This window comes from Corylus avellana, chromosome ca2 (assembly GCF_901000735.1).
Source record: "Corylus avellana chromosome ca2, CavTom2PMs-1.0".
Taxonomy (NCBI): Eukaryota; Viridiplantae; Streptophyta; class Magnoliopsida; order Fagales; family Betulaceae; genus Corylus; species Corylus avellana.
Window position 1 is genome coordinate 18,815,958 of NC_081542.1, and position 8,037 is coordinate 18,823,994.

The following is an 8,037-nucleotide window of genomic DNA, read 5'->3' on the forward strand; positions in this document are numbered from 1 at the left end:
TTTTTTTTTTTTTTGGGCAAAGGGGTGGCCAGACCACCCCATCGTTCTCCTCCCTTTTTTAAAAAAAATATTTTGCTTTAAAAAAAAAAAAAATTCACGTGAAGCGTGCAGCAAGCAATTTTAATACTTCGATTTTTTTTTTTTAAAAAAAAAAAAATTACAAAGTCAAATTTTTACACTGTTTATGTCAGATGGCACTGTAGCTGGAACAGTGCCATTCCAGCTACAGTGCGGGGCTCTTCCCTTGCCAAACATAGCTTAAACGTCATGGAAACTAGAGTGCGTGAGCTACCAATTGAGATATTTAGGCCGGACAAGATGAGACATATTTTGGCTTTTTCTCATGATTACGAAATTAGAAGTAGCTTTAATTCATGTCATGGAGTAAAAGTACATGAAGGGGTTGGATGCTTAAATGACTTGCAGACGCTGTCTTATATTGAGGGAAATCATCATGGAGTTGGTCTGTTTGAGGAGCTCAAAAAAGTCACTTGAGTGAGTTGGGCATTGGAAATTTGACTATAGAACTTGGGAGGGCTTTATGTACCTCTATTCAAAATATGGTCCAACTTAAAAGTTTATCTGTAGGCTCAATGAGTGAAGATGAGATTATAGACTTACAATCAATTTCATCACCACCTCAATTTCTAGAGCATATCGCTCTAAAGGGGCGATTGGAGAAGTTGCCCAATTGGATTCCAGAGCTTTATAATCTAATCACACTACTCTTATTTCTCACCTCATTAGAGGAAGACCCATTGTCATGTGTCCAAGTTTTACCTAATCTAAATACCCTTTCTCTTAATCATGCGTACGATAGGGAGCAGTTGCATTTTGAGAATTGCGGTTTTCGAAAACTCAAGAAGCTTACACTCAGAGGGTTGAAAAGATTAAAGATGGTGGAAATAGATAAAAGATCACTACCCGTTCTTAAGCAACTAGATATTGGGCCATGCCCGTAAATGAAAAAGGTACCCTCTAGATTCTTGCACCTAAAAAGCCTAAAGATTCTCAACTTCTATAAAATGCAAGCAGAATTTGTGCTGCGTATGCTACCAGATGGAGGCCAAGATTTTGGAAAGTCAAGAAGGTAACTACTATCCGTGTCATGTATAGGATTAAAAGGGAATGACATCAAATATACAAGCTCAATGAATCAGACTTGTTGGAGCATCTACAAGAATGAGTCTTGGAGGAATAAATTGCCTTGTGGTTAAGTGAAAGACAAGGTATGTTCCTCAAAGCTAGAAGAATTGCTTGATTTTTTTTTTTAGTTTTATTATATGTAACGATCAAAATTTTCACATTATATGGCTAGCTAAATAAGACTTCCATTGGCTGGTGAGTCTCCACCTAAGCTACAGATTGAAATGTTACCACAACCATTTACACTTTAAATTGTGTTCCTTGTTATTTTTTTACATCTATTTATTTGATATTTTAATGTTTCATCACTAAAAATAGTTTGATACTAATCTATGTTCCAACAAGGATCTAGCAATTGTAATTAGACTTGGGCCATCACCGAGTGTTAGTATTTTTGTTTGCTCAATTCGGCTCCAAAATGCCGAGTCTACTGTTCACTAGCTCAAACACTGATATAAAATTCTCAAAATCAAATCTCCACTATACATAATGTAGATTCATGTGCTGTGAATGTCCCTGCAAAGTTTCAGCTCAATCGGACCACAAACACCCATCGATCGAAGCTGTTGATCAAAGACCGACGAAATTTCTAGATCGCTGATTTTCACACTCTGTAGTCCCTGCCCGGACAGCAGTTCTAGAAACTCTGTTTCTGCTCCTCAAGGCCCTGTCCGAACAGCCCATTAACCTGTCTGAACACCCCGTTCCTATTATACCCAAAAAAGTGTTTTTAGTAGGCCCAGGTCTAGGGTTTGATGTACTAATATATATACATTATTATAGAAGAGAGAGGCACGAATTTCAGAAGCCTAGAATTCATGTGAGGCTGTGCTTGAGTGATTATTTTGTTATAAACTAAATTGTTCAGAGGATTTTTGTTAGTTTTGATTGTGTGCTTAATTGAAGTCTACTGGAAGGGTCAGATAAAGGAGAATCACGTTGTAGAAGATTGTGAGCGAAGAGACAAGTTGGAAGCTTGTCGATCTTATAGAGCCAAAATCTTGCAAAGAGTTGTAAGTGTTCATAATGTCTGTAATCTCTGGATAATCTTTTGATAGTAATTTTTTGGGTTTGGCTGCCCCGGAGAAGTTTTACTTTTAGAACGTTTACTAAAAGGTTTCCTCTTCGTCACCAAAATCTTTGTGTTTGATTTTACTTATTTTTTATGATTGTTTGCTTAAATTTAAATATCCGTTAATCCCACATAAAATTATGATAATTTTCTCTCTTAAGCATCTTTCAGTGGATCTCTTATATTAAAAGCTTAATTATTCTAGGGATTTTGATGTCATATGTAACGGGTCATGGGCTTTGAAAGTAAGGTGTTATAATGCATAGTTTATTAAGTATAAAAAACTGTAACTTGTATGTCACAATATGATATTAGTGTATTTCATAGAAGAATAATATTTTTGATGTATTTCCCCATAAATTTGAAATATTAGAATGAGATTACTCAAAACAATATTACATTATAATATAATTGCAGGTTTAATAACCAGGATGAGGAACTTGAAATGCATTCTAATGTACAATTTTTTTTTTTCCTTATTTCTCTTTTTCCACTTGTTCTTATTGGTTCCTTGATTTGACAACAAATCTTTAGTTCATGGCGGGGGAAGCAGATAACTGATGTTGTTCAAAATCTATTTCTCTGATTTCATGAACCACGAAACAATTGCAATTTTCGTTATACTCTGTTATGTGGCACAAATCACACAAGGGAAAATAAGACGTAATCATGTAGTTGAAGGACTCTTGGAATAAGAGGATATCTCCTTAGTAGAATTCTTTTTTGATAAACAGACTGATGTATTATTAATCAATGATCAAAAACTGTCAAAACAGCCCTCCATTACAAAACAACTCTCCAGTAAAACAAAACATATCAAAACCCTCCTTACCCCCTACTCCCGTTTTCTCCCTGGTAGATTACAGGCACTGGTGCGGGCCACCCGAAGGCTGCCCAGCACCATTACCCCCGCCAGGTTCTTCGAAAGCGGGATGGGATCTTACAGGTTGACACCTTGCTACAGAGTAATTTTTGAACGCATCGTTTGCTTGCTGTACCAGGACGTTCGGATGAATAAATGACCCCCCATGGACGAAATCATTTCGCCTATGCCACACTCGGCGTGCTGTCCCTACAAACATACCGAGTTCTTCTTCTTCACACATCTGGAATAAAACCTCCACCACTTCCCTGAACGTTGGACCAACGAAAGAGCACTTCTGAAATTTCTTTAGACTTACACTCCACACATCCCTAGCCGATGGACAGTCCCACAAGATATGGAAGCTTGTCTCATTGTCTAGTTCACAAATCGGGCACAAAGCATCCCTTGTTATCTTCCTACGGCTGAGATTTGCTTTGGTTGGGAGGATCTCTTTACAGGCTCTCCATAGGAAGTTCTTCTCTGCATTTGGGATTTTTAATCTCCACAACTTTCCCCATATCTCCTCTTTCTTCTCCGTATTGGAACTGCCTGCCCTCATCAGTGTTTCCTTGCGCATGGCTAAATGATAAGCGCTCTTCACAGTGAAGAGGCCATTCTTTGTTTCTCGCCATATGACAGCATCCCTTCTATGTAGATTGATAGGAATTGACAGAATTGCCTCTACCTCTTCTGGAGAAAATATGCTCTCTAATAAACCTTTATTCCACCCCTGCAAGTCTCTATCAATTAACTCCCCAACCTTTGCTTCCGTTCCCAGTAGCCTAGGTGGCGATTGAATGGCAAAAGTGGTTTGGCGAGGGATCCATTTATCCCCCCAAATCAGTGTACCTTCTCCATCACCTATCCTGCAAAAAAGTCCCTCTTTTAACAGGTCACATGCTCCCAATAGGCTCCTCCATGCGTAGGAAGGTTTATATCCCAGTTTTGCCTCCAAGATTGAATGATGGTTATAATATTTTAACGATAATATTCGGGATACCAAGCTGTCCGGATACTGCCATAGTCTCCAACACTGCTTGGCTAGTAAAGCCTTATTAAAACTTTTAAAATCCCGAAACCCCATACCTCCTTTGGACTTTGGTATTCCCATTTTATGCCAACTCATCCAATGTATGCCTGAAGCTCCCCACCAAAACTGCTGCATAAGGGAGTTTATCTTGGAACACAAAGTGTTTGGGAGTCTAAACACACTCATACAATAGGTTGGTATTGCTTGAATTACCGCCTTAAGCAATATTTCCCGCCCCGCCTGGGATAACAGTTTAAATTTCCAATCTTGCAATCTTTTCCACACCTTATCAATTATACCTGTAAATTCTTTCGTTCGGGATTTGCCCACCAAAGCTGGCAACCCGAGATATGTATCATATCTCTGTGAGCTAGCAATTCCCGCAACATCTAGAATTTTTTTCCTTTCATCCGCCGAGGTGTTTTTGCTGAAAAAGATGGCCGTCTTGGAGATATTCAATTTCTGACCCGATGCTACTTCATAAGTTTTGAGGAGGGTAGAGATACTATGCCAATGAGCCACATCTGCCTTGCAAAACAGTAAACTGTCGTCAGCAAAAAATAAGTGATTAAGCCGAGGACCCCTTTTTGATGTGGGAACCCCCGCTAAAACACCTTCTCTATCCGCTTTCATTAATAAGGAACTCAAGGCCTCGGCACATATCAAAAAAAGATAGGGGGACATAGGATCTCCTTGTCTAAGACCCCTAGAAGGAATAATCCTTCCCGTAGGTATCCCATTCACCAGAACTGCATAGTTCGCTGTAGAAACACACATCATAACCAATTTAATCCATGGGGGAGTAAACCCCATTTTACCCATAACCGCCTCCAAAAACCCCCATTCTACCCTGTCATATGCCTTACTCATGTCAATTTTAACTGCCATGTAGCCCTTCTTTCCCCGCATTCGGGAATGCATGGTGTGAAGGGTTTCATATGCAGCTAAGATATTGTCTGAGATAAGACGTCCCGGGATAAAAGCACTCTGAAAAGGGGAAATGATGAGGGATAAAAATCCTTTAAGCCGATTAGCCAAAACCTTTGAAATAATTTTGTACAACACATTGCACAAACTAATCGGTCTAAAGTCGGTGACACAAGAGGGATTTTTTTTCTTAGGAATGAGCGCTATATATGTAGAATTTAAAGAGCTATCAATAACAGCATTATTGAGGGAAAAAAGTATAGCTTTGCAAACCTCAGGGCCCACAATGTCCCAATTCTTCTGATAAAATCCAGCATTGAAACCATTCGGGCCAGGGGCTTTTAATGGGTCCATCTGGAAGAGACCCTCTCTAATTTCTTCCTCCCCAAACGGTCTCATAAGCGACTCATTCATAGCCCCCGTCACCTTGACTTCTATGGCGCTCATCAAACTATCTTCAATTTCGACACCTCCCGTTGAAAATAAACTTGTAAAGTAATTTTCGAACGTTCTCCCCACCTCCTCTTGAGTCCTCCATAAACCTCCATTTTCGTCGTGGATTTGATGAATATGATTTACCTTCCGTCTGTGGTTTGTACACGCATGGAAATATTTTGAGTTTTGATCTCCATGCTTAAGCAAGTCCATTTTTGCACGTTGTCGCCACCTCAAGTCCTCTTGTTCCGTCAGAATTTTTAATTCTTGTTGGAGTTCAAGAATTTGCCCCACTTCCGGCTCCCTGTCTTCACCCTGTATTTCGGCTAGTCTGAGGCGTTTTTGTGCCAGTAGTCTGGTTGAATTTCCCACTTCATCACGTTGCCATTGCTGCAGGGACTGTTTGCATGCCAACATATTTCTCATTAAAAGGTGCCACGGATCCGACAGGTTAGAAGGCCCCTGCCACGAATGCCTAATGACATCCCGATATTTCTCATGCAGCTCCCATCCAGATTCGTATTTGAAGTTTCTGGGTCCCCTTCGAGCAACATATTGGCCCTTCAATCTCACGAAAATTGGGCAATGGTCTGACCAAACCGAGACACCCACTAACACCTCCACGCTTTGATACAATTCACACCAACTCTGATTGGCCACTGCTCGATCAAGCCTTTCTTTAGTAAATTCTTCTCCTGCACGACCATTATTCCATGTGAATTTTGGCCCCTTAAAGCCCAAATCCGTCAAACCACACACCTCCATAGTATTTTGAAAATTTTCCATCAACCCCCTTGAACGTCCATTCCCTCCAAATTTCTCCTCTAAGCAAATGATTTCGTTAAAATCACCAATACATAACCACGGAGAGGCGTCCATCGTAGCAATGTATTTAAGTAAATTCCAACCTTCCGGTCTTTTGTTGGGATTGGGATGCCCATAGAATCCCGTAAGCTTCCATGGAGGTTCCGTCGGAGAAGAAACAATCTTGGCATTGATGTGCCGTCGACTGTAATTTTGGATTTCTAACCCGACTTCCACTCTCCATAAGAGTGCCAAACCACCACTTTTACCCACACAATCAACCACCATCATATGTTCGAATCCCATCTGCACCCGCACCCAATCCATCTTGTTTGCTCTCATCTTAGTTTCCATTAAGAAAACTATATCGGGCTTCTTGTCTTTTACCAAACGGCAAAGTTCTCGGACTGTCCGAGGGTTCCCAAGCCCTCGGCAGTTCCAGCTTAAGCAAATCATTGCGGTCGGTGGGGCTAGTTACCAGCCGCCGCCAATCCCGAACCATTTTTTTCGTTTGTAACCCTCCCTCCATTTAGCTGCATAGGATATCCTCCCTTTTGACGTCCTTTTTTTGCTTCGTCCTCCATCCCTCCATTAAACTCCCTCATCTTCCTTTTGCCAAGACTTTCCCCCCTGTGTCCTCCATTGGGCTTCAACCTTTCAGTTTTTTTCCAAGTGTCATCGCTAACACGTCGAGTTATGTGAGTGTCGTCATGGAGAGCGTTTTTCATTTTTGCTTCAACCTCTGCCATGGTAAAAAAATTATTACCAGAGGAGGATCTTTCTTCGTTTTCTCCAGCACCCCTCCCCTTAGTAGAATTCTAGAATAAAAGGGTGTCTCCTCAACAGTTACTCACTACAAAACACAGGCTTGTTTCTGACGTGGCAAACAATAATTAAATGGTGCCACGTCAGTAATTATTGACATGCCAAAAATCGCACGTCAACAAATTTTTTTTTTTGACGTGTTGAATGTGCCACATCAATATTTATTGACGTGTTACATTCAACACGTCATGATTTCCTGACGTGTCAAATAAATTCAATTTAATTTTTAAAATTTATTTAAATAAATTAATATTTAAATATATATTGACGAGGTAAAATTAGACACATCAAGAAATATTGACGTGTCAAAGTGACACGTCAATATTTCTTGACATGTCAAAATGACACGTCAATATTTATTGACGTGTCATTTTGACACATCAATATATATTTGTAATTTTTTTTTATCAGGTTTATTTATATTATATATATTTAATCTAATTTTTGTTTTTTATTAGGAAGGATTTTAAATGAAAATGAGACTCAAAATCTTTCCAGAAATTAAAAAAAAAAAAAAAAAAATCTGTTTTCTGCTTTATTTCTTTTTTTTTTTTTAGGCAAAACACTATTTTTTTCTGATGTGCTATTTTTAGCACATCAGGAATTTCTGACGTGACATTTTCATACGTCAGAAAATTTCTGACATGCTATTTTAATATGTCACAAATTTTCTGACTCATGAAAATAGCACGTCAGAAATTTTTGACGTGCTATTTACACACGTCAGAAATTTCTGAAGTGGTAAATGTTGGCATGCCACTTAAAAGAACTGAGCGGGCTTTTCAACTTTGTCTCTCTTTTTCCCTCTTCTTTCCCCTTAATTTATTCTTTTATTAATCTTTATTATTTATTCTTTTATATATTCAACTTCTTTCCCTTTTCCCCATACTCAAATACGATCTCCTCTCTCAATCTCCCTCTTCTCTCTGCACA